Source organism: Harpia harpyja, chromosome 4 (assembly GCF_026419915.1).
Source record: "Harpia harpyja isolate bHarHar1 chromosome 4, bHarHar1 primary haplotype, whole genome shotgun sequence".
Taxonomy (NCBI): Eukaryota; Metazoa; Chordata; class Aves; order Accipitriformes; family Accipitridae; genus Harpia; species Harpia harpyja.
Window position 1 is genome coordinate 81994441 of NC_068943.1, and position 25840 is coordinate 82020280.

Here is a 25840-nt window from a genome sequence, read left to right on the forward strand (position 1 = left end):
AAAACTTCTTTCAGCTAAACTTCCTGCAGTTGGAGGAAGAGGGAGAATAACAAAACAGAATTTTATGAAATCCTGTTCTTTCAATGAGAAATTCATAGGTAAGCTTTCTTTGGATACAGTGGGAGTGATCCTTTGGGCAGGAAACAGAAAGCATTTCTGGAAAAGGAGAGCGTGGAAGCATGGTAGGATCAGTGTGACAAGGCACAAGCCCCTCTTCCAGAGCAAAAATAAAAAAGGCAAGGCTTTATTGCCTTGTTTTGCTATTGCAAACCTTAGCTATTCCACTCATTAGAACATGACTCCCATTACCCAGCTCTGTCAGGCTTGTCCTTTCTTTTGTTGGAGGAATAGGGAGAGAAAGCTAAAACAACTGTACACTGGACAACACTAGCCAGGCAAACTGCAGCATCAGTCTCCCAACCCAACTGCTTCAGCAGCTGCAAGGATGACATTAGCAATGGGCTCCATTCAGTCCTTTTACTGCATCATTACTTGTTTATTCACACGCAACTCCAAGAAGACCCCAGTGCAATAAGGACCATTAAAGAAAAGAAGATTTGGGAAGAAAGCTCCTTCCCTACTTCTCATCAGCTCCCACTTCAGTCCAAGTTTTCTCCTTTGAATTCTTGAAATCAGACCCAAGTTTGTAGCATGGATATTTGCCTGGTCACACAGTCCCAAATTATTATAGTGACAAGATAGAATTAATTGCATGGGGGACTTTCAAATGAACTTCTAAGAAGGAGTTTATAGCACAGTTTTAACCAGCAGTTCTCATCCTCCTGAGACTATCTGAATGCTGTGTACTTCTTCAAAAAGATAAAGGTCCCTTGTCCCTCCTATGTTTTTAGAAAGTGTGGCTGTCATTTGATCTGAAAGAGCCCCTGTATTGAGCAGTGTGGGCATAAGCAGGCTGCTGCCACTTGAAAAACAGCTTGAGAAACACCACAGGAATTGAAAAAGCGGAAGAGGAAAGGGGACTTGAGCAGAGAAAATGGGATGGAGGAAGCAAAAAGAATCCAGAGGGGAAAGAGGAAAAGTGATGGATGCCCATGGCTTTTGGAGAAGTGCTGAAGGATCTGAATTCCAGCACCTTGTCCCAGGAAACAGAGAGGCTGCTTCAAGTGACATAACCCCCAACTCCCAGAGGCTTTGGGTTGACTTCTCGCAGCTGGAGTGACTGGAAGGCTGACCCACAGCAACCCCAGGGCTGTCATAGGGCAGCCTGGGCTGACAGATTCAGCAGCTTCGTGAGCAGAGAGGGAGCCAGGTAGCCCAGCAAGTAGATTAGGAAAACAAGCAGGAGCTCATCTCTTCAATTCTGACTCCCTTGCTGGAAGGGGAACGTGTTTGCTCATACCTGCCAGCAGAGCTGCTCTGGTGCCATCTCTGCCTGCCTGCAGAAAATGTGTATTGTTTTGTAGAAGCTGAAAAAGACCTTAATGCAACATCACCCTGCATTCATGCAGAGTAAGTCTGGTACCTAGCTCTGTTCATCTTCCATGCTCTGATTTTGGGTTATCTGTCATTTCCAGACCAGCAACTTAAAACATCCCTTCTTGCAGGAACCCTACTTGCAAATCTAAGGGATTAAATATCACCAGTGAGAGAAAAAGGAATTTAGAGCTACATCTGCTGCATTTCTCGTGCTTGCCAGTGAGCAGGGCTGCCTAGCCGGAGTCTGCATCTGTACCCTCCCAAAAGCAAACAATTCTCCCAAGAGCAACTTTGTCAGAAAGCTCCAGTTTTTAGAGTCATGTGGCCATGGAAAACTCAAGGATGCACTGTTAAAATAAAAAAATAACCTAATAACAGTATTTTGCTGCAAAATTAATCTAAAAGTTAAAATATTTGTATACAGGGTGAAAGTCAAATCAAAAACTATATGAATGATGTGAAATAATTTTACTCTTTAAAGAGAACACTTGGATACTGTGAAGTCAAAGATAAAATTTGGAATAATTTGTACTGATTTTTCCTTTAACAAATGGTTATGAAAAAACTAATGTGTTCTCATGAAATGATTTGATTTAAATGAATCTGTATTTGCTAAGAGAAAGACATTCTGTCAGTGTGCTTTCCAGGCACCTCTGACAACAATAATTAATGCAGTGTTGAAGAGAGGGATCTTATGACTAAGCCATACTGAGGGCTCATCTTTCGTGTATAGAATAAATAGTATAAACATATAGAATAAAGAGGTACAGCGTCTTTACATTGCTTCAACTTCTGTTGTGCTTCCAAACTCTCAGAAAGAGAGTACATGACCAGGCTGTGACCATCATAAAATGACAGTCTCTATTTTCTACTTCTACAATTATTTCATTGCAGCCCATCCACAGGGACAGGTAGCAACAGTGGCAAATTTTAACCTACTGCAAAAATCACAGCAGTGACAATTCTGTCCTGCTGCCACCCAAAACATTGCTTGAAAATCCAGGGCCAGATCTCCAAGCTCAACACCGAGCCATTCAACCTGTAATCAAACCCTCACAGTGCTAGATCCTCACAGGAGCAACTGATGATGCCCAAAAGGGCTGAACTGTACGTTTAAGAATACTTCTGCTACAGCCCTGGTAACAGTAATAAAGTGGTATAGACTGGAGCCCATTTTCAAAGTGCTACAAGTTTTATGCATGGTGAATGATACAGATAAAATCAAGCATGACCAGATATATATAACTGTAATTGTTGCCCAGACATGTAAGAAGTATTAGAAATAATAGTGTTGGTCATTTTAACTGAGGAATAGCGTGAACGGTCATGATATAAAAAGTCACTTACTTTCTCTGCAAGGAAGATTTGTCAGGCCAACAAGAGACTTGTAGCATAAACATGGTCCTTGTACAACCGCATAAAGCCAATGGAGATTTCTCTTCCCGCCTCTTATAACTACCTGTGCACCACAGCAGACCACCTCTCGATGCCCCTCCCTGTTCCCTATGATTCATAGGATTTCTTCCAGCAATGCTTTCCTGAATTTATGCTCCAAATGCACTTGCATTTTCTGGCTGGGCATGAAAGAGTGTGGCCAAGTCAACAGCTTGTGGCCCAAAGGTTTCAAACACTAATGGACATGGTCCTGCTCTGTTTTCGTTCTTTTTCACTTAGGAAATCCCAGCCCCACAAGCCCTGCCCTCCTGAGAGATCAAATCTTCTTATTACACACCAAAGAACAGCTTGGGGAGGGAAGGATAGCGTCACTGAAGCTCGGAGGGTTGGTATAAAAACCACGGAGCTGAGGGGACTGGATTTTCAGTTACAAATTACCATTTTATTGGGCTCAGGGAAGAACACAAAACCACATTTGACTATTCTCTTCATCTGTGAGAGAGAAAGAATTGTATTATCAGCAGTGCAGGGAACTGGGCTGTCGTTAAATCCACTTGAAATGTTCTGAAATACAGGAGCGTGAGTGACTCTTTCAGGGAACATGGGGCTGCTTTGTCGTGGGGAATGGAGTGGGAATTCACGTCATTGCACAGAGCGTGCCAATCTTTCCACTGAATTTAAACACACTGGACTCCTACATCTTTGCCTAGCTTTGACATCTGGATCCATTAGGAATTTGCAATTCTAATTTGAATCAGCCACACTAATTGTGCTTTTTTTTAATTGGCTGCACTATTGATTTTACAAAATACGTGATGCTCTTCCACCTGTGTTCAAGGCTCCTGCTGGGAGCTGTTAATGAAAAAAAAACCTCAATTAGCAAGAATTCCCTCTGAAATCCTTGAAAATCCAATATTGCTGATTAGTTTGTTAAAAAAAATCTTATTAAGAAATGCTTGGTGACTTCCCTAATAATATCAAGAAGCAGATCCTCATGCTGGGCTTCCTAGAAGACTAATCTCTCCCTCTCCTTTTTCCTTCCCTGCCTCCAGCAAGGTTCAGAATTTGCAGCATGCAGGAATTAATTTCCCAGCCCCTCCCTAGTAAACCATGGAGGAGGAGAACTATGCTTCCTTTTTTAGTCCCATGCGGGAAACGTAGCTGTGTAAAGAAATTAATGATGTTAATCCAGATTCAAGGAAAGTGGTGGAAAGTAACAGAAAAAAGTCCCTTTCACCCCTTTAGTGCTTCATCAGGCAAATTAGCTGTATCCCTTGCTTATCCCTTTCCTACTTCAGTCTTGAATTTGGATTAGCTTAGTCGAGTATCTCCTCCTGACAAATGGAGAAGGTGTGTTCTTCCTGCATCTTCTCTTGCCCACCACCTTAACACAAGAGGTGGCAGAACCCAGAGGTAATAAGGCAGTTTGTGTTTGGAACACAAGCTAGTGTTCACTCAAAGCTTAATGATCTCTCTCCCACAGGCTTAAGTCTGGCTTCCTTTGCTTTAACCTGTGCCCATGGTATCAGGTAACAAGCAAACTAATACAATGCAGAATTAAGGCAATATATGCATCTGCACACAGTTTAGCCTATTCCTTTATTTTCAGATAATAATTGCAATTTCTGTGAGCCAGACACACTTTTAACTTTCTTAGAAAAAGGACTTTTTCTCCCTTTGTATTTACTTTGGCTGTTTCAGCATTAAAGAGGCATTCTTGGAGAAACAGAGGGATCACAAGTGGGGCCTTTCCCTTTGACTGCATATAACTGCAACCAGAGGTCTGCAAGAGAGGTTTGGCTTCACGGTGGTGCTCTCTACAGCTCCCTAATGTGGTTTGAACAAGTCTGTGTTGGTGCACCTGGCAAGACAGTGGAGATAACAGCTCTATTTCCAGAAGCATTGCTAGGTGAAGGAGAACTCAAGCAAGCAAGCACAAACAGTCCTTCCCTTTTCCCCCATCTTAGTTAACATATCAACAGCTCACAGACATTCCTGTCTGTCATGCTGAAGACACATTCAAATCCCAAGAGATCTGAAGCAGTGCTTCCTATCAGAAAGGCTATGCATTAGCCTAAGTGTATTCCTCATTTCCTCAGCCAAAGAGCTTGGCTGAAACATTTCCACAAAGTTTCTCCAGAACTACATTTTTAACAAACAATAAGCCGCCCAGAGTTTTGGGAAGGACTCCTTGACCAGCTCTAAAGTTTACAAAATATCATGCCTGTTCCAGTTGTGAGTCGTTTTGTTAATTTTATTTTAAACACGATATAGGCATGGTAAAAATGAAAATGGTAAGTCAACAGCTGGTTGGGAAGCAGTGAGACTGAACACAAAGGAGCATTCCCTGCCGTGGGGGAACCCAGGAACTCTGGAAATGAGTGTGGGAACTTTCATCTTTTCTTAACCGTAAAGCCTACCTGTAAAGACGTTGCTCCCCCCACCAGTTAGTGGAAGGACGACACTGCCACAGGCAGTTCAGAGCAGGACCCCACTTTTGGTCTTTCTCTTCTCATGTTACATCTCTTGAAAAAGTACCAGCTCTGGCAAAAATTGTCCATATGGTGGAGTAACTGCTCTGCAGAGGGAAGGTAGGAGCAGCCACAGTGAGGAGATTATTTCCCTTCCTCAGACTTTCCTTTCCTTGCTCCTTCTGAGCCTCTGGACTGTAGCTAGGGCTATCCAGCATTCTCGTTCAGCACATGCTAATTTTGACATTTCCATAATGTCTGCTTGCCATCACCAACTCTTAATTTAACCTCACTGCAGAAATGCCTCCTGCATTTCAACCAGACAGGCTGGAGTTTAATTACACAGTCAGGCAGCTGGACTGTGTTGCAGTATATCCAGCCAGTCTCTGGTTTCATGTGTATAATTGCTGAAATACTTCATTTTCCACCCTCCCCAATCTACATGTCATTTAGCAACCACAATCACTTGAAAATATTTTGCTAGCAAAACAAACTGCTGCTGAGTTCAAGCAGGGCTTTTTCTCCCCCCTTGGATTTCTGTATCAGCCTGTTGACGTGGAGAGGATGCTGCAGGAGTCATTGAGTTAATGGGGCCCAGAATCCTGTTTTTTCCTCATACCCAGCTGATGCCATGCCTCAGCACCAAGCACTGTTAGTCTCTCACATCTCTTACTCTTTGACACAGCACAGCACAATTGTGAATTCCTCCTTTTGAGATGAGTGGGCACTTGTGCTGCTACAGTCTTTTTTTAAATGCTGCAAAGACACCTCTGCCTCTAGAGAGCTTCACCTGTCGTTGAAGCCCTGGCTCTGGATGCCCCAAAGATGCAAGAAACTGCAGAAGTGGGCAGCCCCAGGGGGGCAGGCTGCTAAACAACCAGAGAGACAGGTAAGCACAAACCACACAAGTGCTGCCAGAACTCAGGGTTACAGAAGGACTTCAGCCAAATCAAACCCTTCCATGTGATGCATTTTCCCTTTGCCACAGTGGGAAGTCCTAAAACTCCAATGCTGTTCTAGGGAAAAAAAAATAAATCTTACTAGCTTTACCCAGTGACACTTTAGCAGAACAAACACCTAGCTCTTACTGACAGGCAGTAGGAGTCTAGCTCCAGCCTTGAACCTTTGCAAATACCACCCCCCCAGACACCTACTTACATCTTCTGGTGGACTAAATCCATTCATCATTCTGGCTCCCACTTCATAGCTGATCTGTCTAAACAACAGTCCAGAACATTAAGAAAAATAACCTCAGTACTGAACCAAACATTGCGGGGTTCAGTGCCTGTCTCACAAGATCAACTTCCCTTGCAATAGGGGTGGAAGTTCTGAAGGGAAGTGATGGGCTAAACTGGCAGCAGGATCATATTTCTCTTAATTAATGCATCAAAACCCAGACTGAGGACACATTAAGTACTTAGCAAGGTTCTTAGGACCTGACCTTATCCATGTGCAGGAATTGTATCACTCACCTGTGAACCAAAGTGCCTGCTGGCACAGGGCATGGAGAGAGCATATCGCATATCAAAAGGATGCTGGAAAGTGATAGGCCAAGGAAATAGTGAAATATACTGTATCCAAACACAAATCATCAACTGTGTCCAATTGACACAGTGAGTGGAAGTAATTAGTCTTAAACTCACCCTGTACATCCCATCCCAGATCAACTGTGTGTGACTAAGTGCAGCCATCTACAACCATCAGGAGGCTATAACAAAGTGAAGACAAGGAATAGGCCTATCTATTGTAAATAGGAGATTTCTGTATTATTATTCAAATCAGCCTCAATCAGCTACTGCCATTCCTTTGATCTACTCTGCTAAACAACAGCTAATGTCGTTAAGGCACCTTCAGACTCCTTAGGATCCACAGCTAAAAGTATTAATACCTCAGAGTGGCAGCTGGAATCAAACTGCTTAGGCAAAGAGGGAGGGAAAAAAGACAGTAAATGGAAAAATGCAATTCTCCAAGCAAGCTGTACGGTTGAAATACCTGACTTCCCACTGCTCTGCCAGGCAGCAGAGAGGAACTGAAAAGGGAATTAAGCTGTCTCCTGTCATAATCTTAACTTGTGCTTTTGCATATTAAACTGGAATGACTATGTCTCTACTTTAACATTTTACTGTGTTTAACCCCAAAATTTGACTCATTCCCTCTCACTGCCGGGGATGAGAATGCCCCTTAGCGATGCATTTCTTAGGGCTTTACTTATTATAAAGATGTCTGTATTTCCAGGAGACTCCTGTGAACCTGCAACTACCTCCAAAGAGAGCCTCAGAAATTTTTTAAGGACAGCAAGACTTTTGCCAAGTTGTATGGGAAGTCATACTGCTCTGTGGACCCATAGGCATTTTCCCATGGCAAAGGAATTCCTTTAATTAATTCTTGTTTAAAATAGAGCACTAATTTTCAGAGCCAGTATCAGCCAGTCCCTCTTGACCTTACAGCCTGTTACTGTATGAAGTCGTGAAATCAAGATTAAATGTCTTTCTGAAAGCTCTGTGGCCTATAAGAGGAGAGCAATGGAATGGCATTTGCTGACCTGTCTTATTCAGCATTCCTCTAATGTTCATTTCTAGCTTTAAAATATGTAATTCTCTAAAACTGACTCACTCCATGTTCCACAGTTAGGAAGTTCATAAAGAAAAATGGCTTTGCCCTAAGCGCTCTGCACCTTTATCTACTGAGATGTCTGCTTTTACCTGCATGTTTGTAGGAGTGTTCAGTAAAATCCCTGAAGACCTCAGTGGAGGAAACCTCTTCTAGAGAGAAATAATAGTGCTTGTAATTGTTCTGCAGAATCCTGGAAAACATCTTGTTTCCATTTTCCTTTGCTAGTATTAAATTTTAATGCAGGAGTGTCCATTGATATTCATTATTCATCTGCCCTTGAATTTTTAACCAACATGTGCTCGAGATTATTTCAGAAATTCTGTATTTATAGAGAGCTGGGAGTGAACATCTATTCAGCTAGGCTGATAACTGCTGTCACACTTCAGTATCCATTTTCAGCAAAAATAGGTGGCTGATAACCATAATCGGAAAAATTGTTAAATTTCACAAATGAAAGGATGCCAGGAGTCATCTGCTCAGTAAGAGTGAAATTCATCTCTTGTGGGGATCTGTCTCAAGATCTGTGTGATCTCCAACACCCCTAGCGTGAAGACTTTGTGATACATAGGCTTTGTGTTGGCTCTCAGCATGATGATGAATTTCACTTTCTAAGAAGAGCCAAGTTACATGATTCATTACAGAGATTTTTTTTCTCAAATGTAGCTTATTTCTTCATTATTTTCCTCAGGAATAATCCAAGTGCAAACTGCACCTCTCTTTAAAAGCATTTGGAATTCAGCTTTATTTTCTCTTTCCTTTTTTCCCTCTATAAATAGTTTGAAAATCAGTACTCACATTTCAGTTGTGTTGACTTGATGTCTCTAGCACTCTTCACTTTTTAAATAAGAATCATGATGTTTAGAGTGCGCGGGTTTTTTTCAGCCACAGCTCTTGGAATCATGTAACTGTGTGAGAATCTCAGTTTGCACTTAGAACGGTATTTGTAGCTTTGTATTGCAAAGGAAGTAGGAAAATATCACACAAATGTGCTGAGAAGGACTGACAACTGGAAAGCAAATAGAAGAACTTTTTACATTTATTCTCCAAAGAAAATCTGCACAACTTTCCCCCTCCCCCCACCTTTTTCTATTTTATTTATAGTTTTTGTGGGAGAAGGAAATAGAAAATACATCTCTCCTTCTGAAGGCACCTAAGATATGTGGGATTAATTTTCTGCTGGAGCTGCCTGTTGCCTTTCCCTGACTGCAGAAAGGTTAAAGGATGGAATTCAACCTACACAGCCTTGGGGGACCAGCCCAGATGCAGAAGCCTTTCTGTAGTCACTGGAGAGCTAGTAAATGGGGTTTGGGTGTTCTGCGTTTCACCAAATGTAGATGTTGACTTTGGTGATACAAATCTGCTCCCCATTGTAGTCAGTAGAACATGAATGAACACGAAGTGGCCCAGGGACATCTGTGCTGGGGCAGATTGGTAGACTGGGTTACCTACTTTAATTGACTGAGTGGGTAAAACTCCGAGCTTGCAGGTGACAATTTGATCTCTAGGACAGCAGAGCCATGGTAGAGATTAGAAGGAAGCCGACGGGTAAAATTGAGTCTGCTTTCTTACCTCAGGCAAAAACACCGCATAAGATGATTTCTGATACTTCAACTTCTGATACTTCAGCACACTTTCCCATCCTATATCTGCAGTTTAAGGAGTAGATTTTAGACTGGGGCACAAGCCACCAGGTTACCCTGGTTACAAACAACATTGTGTTCCTTGAGTCCATCCAGCTTTAGTTCTTCCTAGAGACCTTTCTGAGAGCTGTGACCACTGTGAAGATGCAGGAAAGCAGAACACCTTGCCCCAAACAAGGAACTGAGTGAATTCTTCACTTAGAGAGGTTTGCCATAGCAGTCTGGCACATTAAATTGTGTGCAGAGAAAATGGCAGAGAAGAACAGTGCAAAGATGCAGTTACCACCTGAAAGGCAACAGAATTTATGAGACACAGACAAAAAAAAAAAAGAATGGGCAATTTGAACAAATACTTGCAAAGCTTTTATTTCAGAATTCATAGCATTATGGCTGTTTTCTTCTGAAAATTCTGCCATCTTCTCTTTGATAAAACCATTTGGTTGCTGCTATGGGTTAATGAATAATATAAACACAAAGAAGTGGGCATGAGTTTCTTGGGTTGCTCTGTGAAGTCTACAGGCCAAGAATCTACTGTGGGGTAAAGAGGAAACAGTCACCTTTGTGATTCAAAGTGGAGACGTCTGTTTAGTTTCAAGTATTCCCGGGAGCCATCTGGCGAATAAGAGCAGATAAAATTAATTACCCTAAACTCAGATGCCAAAAGTCTGCTATGGCTAGGATTTAGACAGCACTACAGGCAATCTGAATCTCAATCCCCATTTAGAGAGATACCCTATTTAAAAGGGAATTGTGTTTGCCTGTGAAATAGATAGCAACAATGCAAACTAGAGATCTTAATAGACAAAACAATGCAAGTGCATCTCTCCAGACACTGGTCTTGTTGTTATTCACCCAAAAAGCCTGGCCAGTCTGAAACACTCACTCCATGTGCAGATCCTGGCATAGCTTGGACTCAGGGCACTTGTAGAAAGGCACTGATTTGCAGAGACTCTGAAAGCCAGGCTGTTTGCAAAAGTTTTTATGTATTGATCGGTCCTTGTCAACACATACAGTGTGTCGGGCTCAAGGATCAAAGAAAGCGCTCTCCCTGAGTTGGAAATTCTCTGCAGCAGTGAGGAGGGTTCTGCTCAAGGATGGACACACGATGCGTTCATAGAGCTTGGTGGCTGGGCACCATCGCCTGTGTGTTCACTAAATGGCAGGGCACTGTGTCTCTCCTACAAGCTTGATGATTTCAGCCCTGACATGGCTGCAGTCAAGTGGGAGAGAAAGGAGAGGAGTAAACATGATCAATAACCACTTCATAACAACTCCGTTGCACTTCATTACCCCCTCATCAGGCATTGCTCTCATCTCCCCAAGTACACTCAATCTCCCTCCATCTCTGAGGGCATTCTCAGCCAGGCCAGTGATTTCCACTCACACCTAATGCCGTGCCACACACCATCATTTTATGACTCCTGAAGTGGTTTTGAGACAGCATTGCTGCCGAAAAAAGCTGCCCAGACCTCTCCATCCACCTGGGTGTTTGTTCGCAGCCTGTCCCTGCCCTGTGCTGGGGCACACATGGACACGGGGTAGACAGAGTCTGGGAATGTGTGGCTGGAACCAAGGGCACAGACTTACCTTTCCCACGGTGGTGTTGGACACTGTCAGTGCCATGGCCAATGCTCACTGTAACCCTGGCTCCACAGGGCAGTGACTCACAAGCACTGCAGATCTCCCCAGGCTGATATTGGGGGTTACTACCACAGCAGCCTGAGACTCCTCCTTATTCTGGCTCATTTTCTACTAGGGCATAGCACATAAGACAACAGGCTGGAGAAACAGAGTCTGTAACTATGATCCCAACTCTAATCATCAGAGCCTATGGGCTCTTTTCCTTGCAGGGAAAGCCCATTGCAGCCAGCAGACACTGAGCATCTCAATCCCATCTCCACCACAGCTTCCTCCTCTTTCCAGAAACAACGGCAGTATTGGGGTTGGTCTATGTAGCACCTTGCCCACCAGGTACCATATTCATAACTGGTCTTTCTCAGTGTGGTATAAACAACCGTGACCCCCAGGCTCTCCACTGTCACCCCCTCAGCCTCTCTCCTTCCAGATCCTATTTTCCAGCGACTTCAGACTAATTCCAGCATGTACTGATTTCATCTTCCTGCTGTCCTGGACTTCCAGTCCCCTTTTGACTCCAGCAGGAGTTACAGAGCTTAGGTGTATGCAGTGAGTGTGGGTGACCTTCCCACACATTCCTAGTTTTTTAATATATTGCTTCTCCCAAGAAATATCAGGCAGGATTCTGTTGTAATGAACTCAGAGGTGACCCTTTCTCAAGGCCCAAATACTCAGGCATCGATCCAAAAGAAGAATTTATCTAAGTAAGTCATACTAAAAATCAATGACAATTATGCATTTAAATGCTTTGCAGAATTGGTCTTCTGTGTGTGACAACTATTGAGAAATATTTGGTTTTTTAATGAAAATCTAAATTTTCCATAACTATGGCAATAAAAAGATGGATTCCAGCTAAAGTTTTCAGTTTTCTGTTTTCATTATCATTATTTTCTTCATGTCAGAAACAGAAACAAAGTTCTGATTAAGGAGAGCCTTTTCCAGAAAAAGTTACAGATATTTAAGCTGTGTGGAGAATGGAAGACCAATTCACAAAGGATTGTGAATCTGGGAAGAGACTGTATCATTTCTGACCAAAATGAAACTGGTATTAAAAATGTGATCTGAAAGAATATTGAGTATACATGTTGCATATATTCATTAGCATAAGTGGTATATATTTTAGATCAACACTTCATTCTGAGAATTTTTTATTTTTATTGTTTTGTACAATAGTACAAGGCACTTGGTTTGCACTGAACTTTAATCCACAAATGCCTGACTATTTCACAAGATAAATGTGATCCAGCAGAAGTTCATTTTGTGTTGGCCTTCACAGAGTATTTTCTAACACTGCCTAAACACAGTATTCTATGTTTCTTGATGGAAAAATACGGTACAGGTCTTGCTGAAAGAAAAGAAATAATGTGAAGTAGACATATAGCATGAAAAATCTTTGCTGAAATGTAGAATCAAACACATTCCCAAGAAGCTGAAGGCTGGGTACTATAATGAAGAGCATTAGGAAATATCAATATCATTGCCAGAAGAGCACACAAGAGAGAGAGAGCATCAGTTAACATGGAACAAATTTGTTCCAGAGACTGTTACAGAAGTTTAGTAACAATCAATCTTATTTCGATGAGTCTCTTGAATTTACTAGTATAGATACAGCCTTATTTTCTCAGATAGTAGCTTTTATTGCCCCTTGAAACATCACTCTAAAATGGCTCCTTCTATTCACCTTGAAATAATAGTGGTTTATAAATTCATTTGGAAAGCACAATGATTCCCATTTCCCTGACTTTTGGACTTGCATGTTAAAGACGACAGAATGTCTTCCCAGGCCCTAGGGAACATCCACATGTTCAACAGCAACATGGGACCACAGTGACACAGGAGAACCAAAGTAAGAAGATAGTGTTTTCCAACAGCTCACAGCTCCTTCAAACATGAAGTGTTTTTCCTTGGACCAGCAAAATCGACTTTCTTGATGCCTGAATTATGTTAGAAGTGACAATGAAGCGTTAAGATCCTTTTTGAAAGGTGTTTGAGATGTTCAGAACCAGTCAGAAAAATGGACACTAGGAAGATTTATATCTTGAATTCCTGCTGATCTTTGAAGCATTTTGACATCTCCACAGCTGATAAGCATTTAAAACTGGTCTTTAGGAAAATCTGTAAAAAAATCATTTACTTATGCCTCTTATATGTACTCATGTGTAATAGTACTCTGTTCCTAATCGAGTTGTTCTTTGAAACAGTCCAAACAAACATCAACTCATCCTTAATACATTATTTCCTGAGCTTGGCTAAATAAGCAGAAGATAAATCTACTGGTAATGCAATTAAGTCATAATTATACAGAAATACATATGCAATTACTTTCCCATCCTCATTAAAGTTGAATGAATGCTTAGGGGTTTAACTACCTTTTAACTACAGAGCAAAAGAAAGTTAATTAGATAGTAGCAAAATTTTACGTTTTAACTTTTCCTAGTAGAAGCGTGACAATAACTGCCTTTGAAAAAAGTTGCTGTAGTTCTTGGAGAGGAAAATACAGCTAAACATTTTGCGCAAAGAAATTAAGAATGCAAGCAAAGTGTATTAATAAAAATTCAATTATTATACACTTGTTGCATGTGCAATTTTCAACTAATTGCATTGCGGCAAGATTTCTCTCTTGGATAGGCACTACATTTCCACCAGAGAAAACAGCTCGAGATAGTATCTAATGAAGCTTCGTTAAAACAGTGCGACAAAGGAGATTAAGTCTTGTTAAGGACGTGCCAAATAAGGAGTTTCTGAGTGTCTTGTGAGAAAGGTCCCTGAAGAACAGTAGTGTGTATACATGGAATTAAGTGCTCACTGAGTTACATTCACCCGTGCAGACACAGGGCACTCGCACAAGTGCCACTAACATGGCTTTGACCAACTCACTTGTCCAGAAGCATGGAAGGCGTCCTGCTGCCAGGCATGTGGGAACAAGGATAAATTCTAGTAATGCCCCCAAATTACACCCTACAGTTAGGGTGTTCTCTTGATCCACAGTTATAAGTTTGTAGGTTTGGGGTCTCCATCCCCTGCATACAGGTGGTGGATGATCAGGATGGTACATTGTGCTCCCAGTAAGAATTTTACAGGAATTAAATTAAATCCTCTTAAATCCCATGTTAGAACAGCATGAGCTAAAGGGCCTGCAGCAGGGAAGTTGGGGCTTCTCAACTCATTGCTGTTCTTTGGACGGTCAATCTGCTGAGCTAAACCCAAGGAAGGTTAGCTCCAGTGATCCCCAGTCCGAAGGCCCTTGATGATAGGAAACGCTGGACTCGGTGTGAGAGACACCTCTCACTTTGCAGGAGAGCCAATTAAATACCTGGTAAAGACTGGCACGATGGACAGGGAGAGGAAGAAGAGACTAATTTGAAGCCCCTGACAAGGCTGGCCACTACAGGAGTCTTCCCCAGAGGGACCACTGTAATTAACATATCTTAGAGACATGGTTTGTCATGGACTTGTCTTTCCTTCAGGCAGAAAAATGCAGTACTTTATTATTCTTTCTCCCCTCCCCAGCTGGTTAGTTGGCTGATGAAATTACATGATCAATATGTCACACAGACTACTCAAAAGTCTGGCTAGACAAAATCAGTTAGCATGCAATTACCTTTGGTGTATTAGGGATAACGCACTTCAGCAGGCCTTGCCTATGTTTTTAAAAAAGGCTAACAGTACAGTGTCACCTTTGCTTTCTGCCAGTTCCCATCCTGTGCGGTGGTGAGGACCCACCTCCCCTGTAAGCCCACCTGAGATGCAGAGAGCAGGCACTTCTCTGCTGCTCTTTCGCTTGCAAACTGTTTGCTCCCTGGGTGTGCAGTCTCAGCACTGCTAGAGTAGCAGCTTTCAGTCCACTTGACTTGCTTTCTGAGAAATGTATTGCACATCCTTTGACACCTAAGGAACAGCAATAGATTTGTAATGGTGCAACTGGGATAAGTATCTGGCCCTTAGGTCTTGTTCTTTCTCTTCTCCACTGTCAAGTTCTCAGTCATCACCCCAGTCATCCAAGGTGCAGGTCTGCAGTTGCCTGCACCATCAGTGTGTTCATTTTGCCATGTTCTTTACCAGGAGAAGAGAACTTCCGAGTAAATCCAGAGAGGCAAGAAAAAAATCACAGCTCTTTTGGAGACATTCTGCTGAAAGAAGCAGCAAGCAACTGGGAGTTCCCTCTGTTAAATGTATACCCTCTGTGCCTTGATCTGGTGACCGTGTCTGCACACAGGCGTGAGCAGCAAGCTGTCAAGCTGTTTTACTGGGATGACAGATGAGTCAGCCAAGCAGAGATGTACATTCCCTTATGGCATGTGAAGTGTGAGTTTTTCCAGAGCAAAGAAGCCAGCAACCTCCTTTCTTCCCTCCTGCACCCCTGTCACTATCCATGGCTAAAAGACATCAGGCAACCTGTCCCAGCGAGCCTGGCATCAGTAAACAGCCTGCTGAGCAATTCCAGGTTGGAGCAGGATGTAGCTGTGATGGTGACAGAGGGCAGATAGGCTCACAAGGGTACAACATCCTTATCTCCAGTCCTCCTCACCTCCAGTATCTTGGGCTTATCCTCAGAGGAAAGAAGATCATTGGCCAAGAACACCAATGGCTTTTGGTGACACTGAAAAGAAGCCCAGATGTATCCGTGTTGCTCTGTACGGTCTAAGTCTTCATTTAAGAAATATAGAGGAAAAGCAGGGAAACGCATTGTGTTACCACAGGGGTAAGGACAGTCAGCAGCTTACTGTGAGTCCATCTGTCCTCATGGGGCCTCCAAGGCCATGATATATGAGCTATTCCCTGGTCACAACTGCAGAAAAAGAGTAAAACATTAGCTTTGGCAGCCAGGTTACCATGATGATTGGCATTCCTGGGAGAAAGACCTTCACAGATAGATAGCAATAAGTCAGACAGACAGACAGATTGTCAGCTCGGGGTGTCCAGCTAGACACACAAGTACAGTCTTTCTCTCAGAGTCTGTCTCACTTCTAGCATGTTGCAGCCACAAACTCATGATCAAAGCAAGTTTCCATCCCAGAGATGGCTGCCAACCAGGAAGAAAGTTCAGCACTATAATGACAGTCTGAATGTTGGCCTTGAGAAAAATGCACTTTACCAGCTGTTCGTTCCCATCACTGGGAATTTATGGCTGAGGAATCATTCAAGGCAAAGCTTCCCAAAGCGTTTCAGGGAGGTGATGATCATGGCGAGGCCACAATTTTGGTACCATGGCTGTAATGGTAGGGACAAAAAAATGGAGTAGGTGTGTGAGTGTATTAAGACAGTGGACTAAGAAATATCTGGTGTATATGAAGCTTTTTTATCACCAGATAGAGTGGGATTTAAGTGGAAGCACAAGAATGGATATGGCTGTAAAAGCACCAGGGCCTGCCCATGTAGATCTGGATGATCTCAAGAGTCAGGTAGATATTAATCTTTTTTGTTCTGTTGGTTTTTCTCTATTTTTTCACTTTTTGCCCTTAAACACCTCAACTCTCAGAACAAAAGGTAACTAAAAGACACTTGCCTAACACATTTTTGAGTCTCCTAGTGATCCTTCAGGTGGAGTGCCTTCCTACTCCACCTGGCAGCACAAAGGATAAATAGGAAAGGCCAATCTAACATCTTTACACTGGCATTATTTCATGCATTCCTTTATTTTGTTTTCTCCCGAAGCTCACAATTTCAGCCTTTCAGGCTTTTGTCATTTCTACTGCCTGCCTTCAGCCAGGGTGACTTGACCTTGAACCAGAAGAGTCTGGCAGAGTGAAATTAGTCTTCTGTTGGAGACAAAGAGCTAAACTGATTTGAGGAAAGGTAGATGACAGAAGCTAGTTCAGGAGATGTTTCTCTTGATTTTCTATGGAAGTAGCTTAGATGTTATGATGGGTAGTGGTAAAAGTCCTCAATGACAGATATTTTCACGTGCATCTTTCATTAGTCCCTTGTATTACTGAAAGCCGCAATATTGCTATACTTTTATTAAAGCAAGTGAAAGCAAACCGAAGGAATAAATATCTTACTCTAACTCTTATCCACTCTCTGATCCACCAGGAAATAGTTATTGCCTTTCAGAAGGTTTCCTGAGACCAGCTGCCATCAGTTCAGAGGCTAAGAGCAAAGCAGCTGCTGGGCCACAGATAGATCATAGTCACATACGGTGTTAAACCATCAGCCTTGCTACAAACTGAATTTAATATATTGTCAAAAGCCACTTCCTACTTGCCCTCCTACTTCTCACATGCAAGTAGACATTTATCAGCGGTCACTGGTAGCTGTGAGCTTCAGTGGCCCATGCTAAAATGGCTCACACTGCTAAATGGCTTGTTTTATTCTAATAAAATAGCCATTTTCTGGGCTGCTGGAAGGGTTTTGTCAACACCAACCTGCTCCCAGCAGTTTGTATTCCTACCACCACTTACTGGTGGCACTTACTGGTACCACTGTCTGGGCACGTACAACTAAGCATTTACCAGCAGTTATTCAGCATGGATACCATGTACTTCTCTTTTCAGATGTAATGCACCACGGCAGTACAGGATTGGTGCACCAGTCCAAAGAAGACCACAAGTTTAAGTCAGGAATAAGGTGCAGAGTATCAATTCTAGAAGGAAACACAAACAATTGAACTAATATGGAAAGTGTTCTGTGTGGTAGTGTCAAAAAGATCTTTTTAATGCAAGTCCTTTGACATTTTCCACTTTTATCCTTCACCCAAGTACAAACAAGGGAGAAAATATTGGTGCTTCCTGTGGCAGGAAAATTCCAGTTCTCAATCTGCTGCTTTTGCTGCCTTTTACTCATGCTCTGCGAGACGCCTGGGTTGCTGCTTTCCCTTGCAGATCGAAGAAGGAATGGGATGCTTTGATCTTTCACATTCTAATGGATTAATTTGTTGCCTTCATCTGCACTGCAATGAATAATTTGAATTACAATTAGCAAATCTCTGTGCAGAGTCAGCACCTGGCAAAGAACAATACTAGGAAAATAAAGGACCTTCTAGGTAAGACATGATGAAAATATTATAAAGAGAAGAAGCACCTGGGCACTTGGCACGCTTCTCAAGGGGTGCGGTGAAGGCATCATCACCACAAGGAGCTGTGACAGGCAAGCTAACATGCTAGTGTGATTGAGGTCAGAGCTATAAATCCTGTATGTCATAATTCATGACTGATACACATTTCTACTTAAAAGTCAGTCATTTGTCCGTCTCCCTACTCATTTGGAGTATAGTCACTTCTAAGTGCCTATTAACATGAGCAATGCTATGAATCTTGTTCCATTTCGGGGACAACTGGAGGAGGATGACTAGGATTTCACAAGGCTGCCTGCTGTCAAATGTTCACTAGGGTCATGGCTTCTCTCGCTGCACAGCCCATGTAGCAGCTCTGGCAGCTGACTGTAAAACCAATTATCATTTATTTTTCCCTCCAGCAGCCTGGAGCTGTGAGGAACAGAGCTAGCCCAGTGAGTGATCCTGGCCTTGAATAAACAAGCAGAAGGAATGACAGTGAGACATGCTTTGCAGCCACAAGGCCCCCCTTTCTTCCCTCTGCTGTTAATCCAAAGCCTTTCCCTGGGGATTCTCCAAGGGATCCTTCTATGCAACGATGTCTGCAGAAACATACCACAATCACTACCAGTTTGGATACTGTCACTAAGAAAGCTGGGCCAAGAATATGCCCAGGCACAGAACTACTACCAGATGGGACGCTCCGAGACCAGACTGGTACTTAAACTTGCCAGAAGGCCATAGAGCCTGGGGGAGGAGGAGTCGTAGTCCCCTTCACGTGTTTATCATCTGTGTGGGTCAGGGGTATATAAAGAGGTCACAACTGAGGCAACTGCAGGATCTCTTTTCCTGGAAATGCTGTACTCCAGAGTTTTCCTTTCTTAATACACTGTATCTAAATCAGATTGTAATAGCTAAATTTAATTTAAGATAATGTTTTCAAACAAGTGGATAATGAGTTAACAGTGACCATAATGTTCTTTTCCTGTGCCACTCCCCATATGAAACTGTGATAAGATTCCCAAAAAAGCAACCTCCACAAGCACCCTACATAAATTTCTCATTCAGAGCCGCTCTTGAACCTGTGAATGAACTCTCAAAGGACTACGCAAGTCCCCAACGCAAGCAGATTCTCCAGCACAGGGTTGAATCAGAAACTCTTTTTTTTTCTCCTTAAAAAGGTCTGGTTTCAGCCTTAAATTCTGGGTCTGTTGCACAACAAAGAATTCACTGAATCAGACAAAGAAAATTAATTCTGTCATTATTTGGGGACAGAATTTCACACATTTTCATGCATAAGCATTCAAAAAAGGTAACTGCAAGTGTTAAATTCAATTCAGTGTCCTGCAAGACATGTGTATGTATGACTGCCTAATTATAATTAGAAACACAGAGTTTAAAAAAAAAAAAAATCTTTTCATTATAAGAATGTCATTGTCTTTGTTAATTGCCATGAAGTTGCAGATCTTTTTCTTAGCTCTGGCCTCAATGCTTGTCTTTGATTTAAAATAGAGGCATTGTACTCCAGAAGCCTTGTTTAAATGATGTGGAGTTTGTACAGCATTTTTAATACTTTTCACAGTGACTACACATGAAAAAAATATAGATGTCAAGGTTATCAAGCGTGCAGAATAATAGCATTACTGAGAGTTTTCTGTACTGTGATGCTGTGTCTGGTGAGAGGTGTAGTTTGGAGGCCAAATTCCCCATTTTCCTGTAGGGATGGGGCACCAAGCATTTCCTTTAATAAGCAAACTTGACTGCAGTCCAGGACACTAAAGATGGATTCAACTCATGTGGCCTTTGGTCAAGAAAATGAGCACACACATCTGAGTGCTGGTATCAAAGCAAAGCTATCAAAGCTGTATAGGCTATACCATAAGGACCTCATCAGAACCCAAATAAGCTCTTATCCATCCTTAATGGCTTTGTGAGATGCTTCAAATGTGCATCTAGGGATTCTAATAATCTAAATCCTATTTATTTAGCTTAGTACTTCACCATAAAATAGGACAGAAGGCACCTAGAAATAAATTCAACCCAAATTGGAAAAAAAGAAAATTCTCTATGCAGAAAAGGAGAGTAGACCTGGTGTGTCCTGCCACTGCCATGCAGAAAACCTTCAATTTAAAGCAGCATTTAACACAAAACTATGCCAAAGGCAACCTGAAGATGTTCTGTCATATCTCATTTATGCTCAGATGCCACAATAAAAAGGAAGAATTCCCTGTCAGCACAGCGGTCCTTCTCTTTCAAAGGCTAAACAAAAATCACCGAGGAAGTGCAGTCATTGATGAAGGCTATATGTGAAATATCCTTCTTTCTGGCCCTGTGGAAAATGCCTCTCTTCAGACAGCAGAAAAACAGTAACAGAAATTGTCAGGTTTTGCTACAGATATCAGTGACTTTTGTGCTGCAGGAAATGGCTAGCTTGCTAATTTGCTCTCAGTTAGCAGGTTGGGGGGAGACTGGCTCATGAGTACTGACAAATTAAACTCAACATATGGTTGCAGCTCCCCACTGTATGCTCGCCCCACTCTCAGGCATTGCTGGAGCAGCAGTGGTGCACAGGGAGCTACTCCTGGACCTCTACTTTATAGCTCATAATATTAAACCATAAATACAAGGAGAGACTGTGAACTACTGGACTTCAGCAACACTTTGAGGAGGAATCATCACCTCGAGAAGGAATGAGCCATTCTCCAAGGTCCAGCTGCCATTTCCCTCCCAAAATACCACATATAACTATTTTCTTCTTACCAGCAAGGAAAGCTGTGGTATTCTTGTCTCTAAATATTTCAGTGGAAAGGAAGTACTGCGTAGCTTCTGTCCAATTCATTTCCATCAGACCACCAGCCAGGATTTGGCTGAAAGATTGAACACGGTGAATATGGGACAATGCAAATGCTAAGCTGAGCTAAACTCCGCTGTGTTTGAATAGCGGGGGCACCTGCTATGACTGTGAGATGGAACAATTATGTTAGTCCGCTCGAAAATATTTTGTATTGAAAATTATTCAAATGTTGTTGTGTTATCCATCAGGAACAAATCTGTGCCAACAATGTAGATTTCTCCTACGTCCCAAATCTTGCTGTTTGATGCATTGCGAAAACATGTGTACGCGCATTAAGCTGCCAAGAGTACTTGTTGTAAATGAGCAAGCAGAGTTAGTGTTTCATCAGCGTGTTTGTTGGCTGTCAGGGGAAAAGTCCTTTGAAAGGCTTTGGGAACAGAGATTTGGAGAACCTGCTGACATTTTTAGGATGTGAGAGGAGAGATTACTGAAGACAAGGCCTGAATAAACAGTCTGGATTTATGCTCAGATATATTTTTCTATGAAAACTCAACCATATCTTTTCTTGTCACTGCACTGATTAATTAGCCTGCTTTTTTTAAGTCAAAACTGATACCCTTTCAAAACAGTTTTGCTGATAATTTGGACCCTTCATTCCTTTGCAACAGTTAAGAACTGATGACAAGGATTATGAGAGCTATCCCAAAGCAACCTCTTCTATGTTAGCTTTACGAGAGGAGACAGTTTGGAGATTTTAAGGCAGCAAAGGATGGTTTGGCTCATTCTACATAATCTTAAAAAAATTTTCTGGCACTGACATCCCTTAGAATTTTTTGCTGGAAATGCTGGTAGGGAAAATTCATCTTAGCCCTGAATGTAAATTCAATAACTATGAATCAGAATCTGGAAATTTGTCCCTTAAACTGTCTCCTCAGATACTTGATCTCTGCTTGTGAGCAGGAATGGACCAAATGGGTTTGAGTAGTCTTCTCCTCTGGGCTTAGTTGTACATGAGTACTTCCAACACCCTCAGTTCCTGTCTCGATTCCTTACTTCTAATGGTGTCAAAATAAGGTTTGCATGATGTCATGGCTAAAAAGGACATTCAAAAATCCCACTAGACTGCAATCAAAACATCCTGATTACAGTCAGATTTATTCTGCATTAATTATAATATGGTGCGAACTAACTTCCTGCTCACTGCTTTAGTCCTTTTAAAAAAATAATCATCATAACATCCAGCTATAACAATGCAAGAATCATAAAGCACTTCAAGGGTCATTTCAGAGTCTGCCAGGCAGGCAGAATGACCACCATTGTTTTAATACGTACATTGTGTATCTGAAGAACAGATCTGAAAATCCCCTGAAATTAAAGGGGAAAAAATCTTTTTCAATATGATTAAATGACCAAAATGTCTACATCAGAGTTGGAGCTAACAACATTAATAATGACTTGAAATCCTAGCACAACTGTCTAGCCATAAATAGCCATTCTGCCTGCCACACTTTTTTAACAATGTGGTAATGAGCACTAGCAAGTTATTAAAATGCTATAATAGGGAAAATATAAAATACTTTGCATTTGCTCTGTCTTGTGAGCCTGTGAGGTTCCCAACTGCATACCCTGGTTCTCTAAGTGGCCAGTTATCTCACAGGGTCTTGGTAAACGATTGTGGTGATCTGCCTTCCCTCCTTCTCCCCTGCTATCTCCCTCGCTACCCATGTCTCCCCTTCTCACCGCAACAGTGCCCCGCAGTAAGATTGGCAGAGCGAGTGTGTAACAGCGTCTTAGTCATTTTAGGGGAAAAAATCACCTCCATGAGCACAGGGCTCTGCCCAAGCTGGTAGTGACCCCAGCTAAGTGGTATGGGGAGGGTGTGAGAAGAGGAAGGGTATAAACTATCATTTGCATGTGGAGAGGAGACCTCACTGGGAATTGGAAAACAGACAATTACTTTCCTAAAAAGCTCAAACAAAACACCTTTTTTTTTTTTCTTTCTTTTCCTTTATTTTTCTTTTTTGTTTTTCTTTTTTTTTTCCCCTCCCTTTTTCTAAGTTCAAGAAGGTCCATTTTCGTCCTGGAAGTTTCTGAAAAGGAACTGCCCTGTTACCACAAAACTGCTTGTCTTGTTCTTCTCCTTGACAATAAATCCTCTCCATGTGGTGTTCTCATGAGATTTCCCAGAAGGGAATCTTGGAGAACTGATCTCAAACATAATCTCTACCTTAGGAATCAGCTCCTTTGCCGTCACTCATACCTGACACGTTGAGAGAGCATCAGACTGTACCTTCAGGCTTACTCACATTGATTAAGAGACCTCTCGAAGTTCCCCTGTCTTTCACAACAAGATAAGCCTTTTTAATCTTTTAGGTCCTGTCTCTGCTCAATCACCTCTCATGCCACAGGAAAGCCCATTCTGGGACACTTTTCTTGAACGTTAAAGAGACAGATGTCAATATGACACAGATAATGTATGATTTTAAAAAATTAAGACCATTAAAATATTCCAAGAGAAGCAGAAACACATTAAAGTGCATTTGCAAGGAACCTATTTATGGCTGGCATACATACAATCAAAAATTGCATTAGCTGGTGAATTACTTGCATTCCTTTTCTCCTACTACAGTTCCTCTAAGCAGTAAACTTGGGTCTATTGAAGCTGTCCTTTCCATTTGACAACTACTTCGACACTCTGACTAATGTAATCAGATATATTCAGAGAACTACAGAATGTAAAGGCACTGCCATTACAGCCAAGCCTGTGGATGTATTTTTGCAAATTATATAGCAAAACCAAGCAGTAAATCAGTGTCTGATTAGCTCTGGGATTTGAGGAGGTTCTGATTTGAAAACTGATGAGAAATTCCTCTCTGGAATGATAAATGGGCTAACTTGTAAGTCTTTGTTAGTTTTTGGGAGAGCAGACTGTATTATCTTCCCAAATCACATCTGTCCCATGGCAGTGGTTAGGGGCTGGAAGATCTTGTCATGTGTTTTAACTCCCAGGGGACATCGGGGCTGCGTTACACTGCAGCAAATACCGCAAGGATGGACTGGACAAGGCAGGACCTAAAGCAGCAACATTCCCCTGTCACTACAAGGGCAGTACCTAATGTGACACTGCTCCTAGGGTCTGTGGATGTGTCCTTGCCCGAGCATCAACTTTGGCACTAAGTGTGCCAGGGCTCAGCAGTCTGGCGTCTGAGATATCCTGGGTCTCAGCTCAGTCTTTCCAGCCCCTCCTGGTACTCAGACAGCAAACTTGCAGGACCTGACACCTTTTTTGTTTTCTGTTTATCCAGCATCTAAACACACTGGGATGTGGCTCCATACTGTAACACTGCTATTAATAATAATGAAAGATGCAAATTACCCCTCGGGTTTCCCCAAAGCCAACGCTTCCCTGCAGTTAGAGATTGCCTCACCTATCACAACTAAGATGATTCACCGCTCTTATTTAAAGATCACATGCCAGTTTAGTTTTCAGTTGCTGACATTTTACCCTATCGATATTTTCTCATTAGTCCTCCCTGGTTTGGTGTCCATGGCGACAACTGCTTTTCTTCTGTAGCCAGAATCCCAGTGCCAGCGTGGGAGTGCTGATGAGACCCCTCCGACTTAGCAGTCACTCACCCTTACTAAGAGGGGCTGATCTTCCCCCGTGCTCAGCACCTGGGGAACCATGCAAGATCAAGGGAAACGAGGAGGAGGCACCCCCAGCTAGCTGGGCTTATTCATTTAACAAGCCAAGTTCAGCAATAACACTTCAGAGCACATTCAACAGCCTTGAGCGTGTTTTGGAAAAACAGCGGAGACGAACCGTGTGTGTTCACTTTTACCTGCTGCGTGCTGTTAAATAGTTGATGGAAAGGAAGAGAGAGGAAGAAGAAATCAAATATGAGCATTTTATAGTGCCTGCTGTAGTTAATTGGACTGACAGAATTTCCACTTACACTGGGCTTTAATTAATGACAGTGGATGAGTTAACATAACATTGCAACTGTCTTTTCTGTATTTTTTTTTAGTTATTTCAATGCACCTCAGATGCTCACTGCTCAGAAAAAGACAACTTCGAAAATGCTAACACCTCCTGCAATGAAAAAAATTAAGAAGTGTTGATCAGAGTTGATCTGATCAACTCTGCAGGATCTCTGCTAGCCAGTCAGGTGCTAAAGGAAAGCATCAGCATCATTTCTAGCTGTGCAAGGCTCTATAACCAAAGTATCTCATTGCCTTGTCCAGAATACATTAATGTTCAGATGGGTAAACTGAGGCATCAAGAAATTGAAATTAATTATTAAGTGAAGGACAGAACCCCGAAGGTGCGATTCCCAATATCATGCTGTTTCATCAGACTGTTTTCCTGTCTAGGCAGGCATTCTTAGACTATTTCTGAGATGTCAAGAATAGAGCAGCCATCACATATTAACATAAAAGATTTAAAGCATGTCTACAGTAAAGGCAGTGATTATAAAATGCTGTTCTGTACATGTGCTCTATGAGCTGGAGCTACGACTCCAGCAAATGCACGACCATTTTACCAAGACTTGTTAGACTGTGCAATGGAAATAACTCGAGAGAGAGTACATGAGCCATACCCACGTCACTCGCAGCCCACCATTCAGCCATTCCTCATGGATTCCCCTGCAGAAGGAGAAAGAGAGCAGGCGGTTCCATTTGTAAGGTAGTAATACTTGCCCTGCTACCTGGAACTGCTAGCAATATTTAGAATGCCTGAAAAGAATTTCTGCCAAGCATTCAAGGAGAATGAAAATATAAAGAGACATTTGTAAGAACAGAGGCAAGGGGAGTAAATAGTTTCTTTCCCTTCTCTAACATGCTCTTCAAATGAATTTTGGAT

General features: G+C 42.1%; 1 protein-coding gene across 1 annotated transcript in view; it reads right to left on the reverse strand.

The window, feature by feature from the left end:
* ASIC2 (acid sensing ion channel subunit 2) overlaps window positions 1-25840 on the reverse strand; it is a 523103-nt gene that overhangs the window by 421848 nt on the left and 75415 nt on the right. The gene's annotated exons all lie outside the window — the stretch shown is intronic.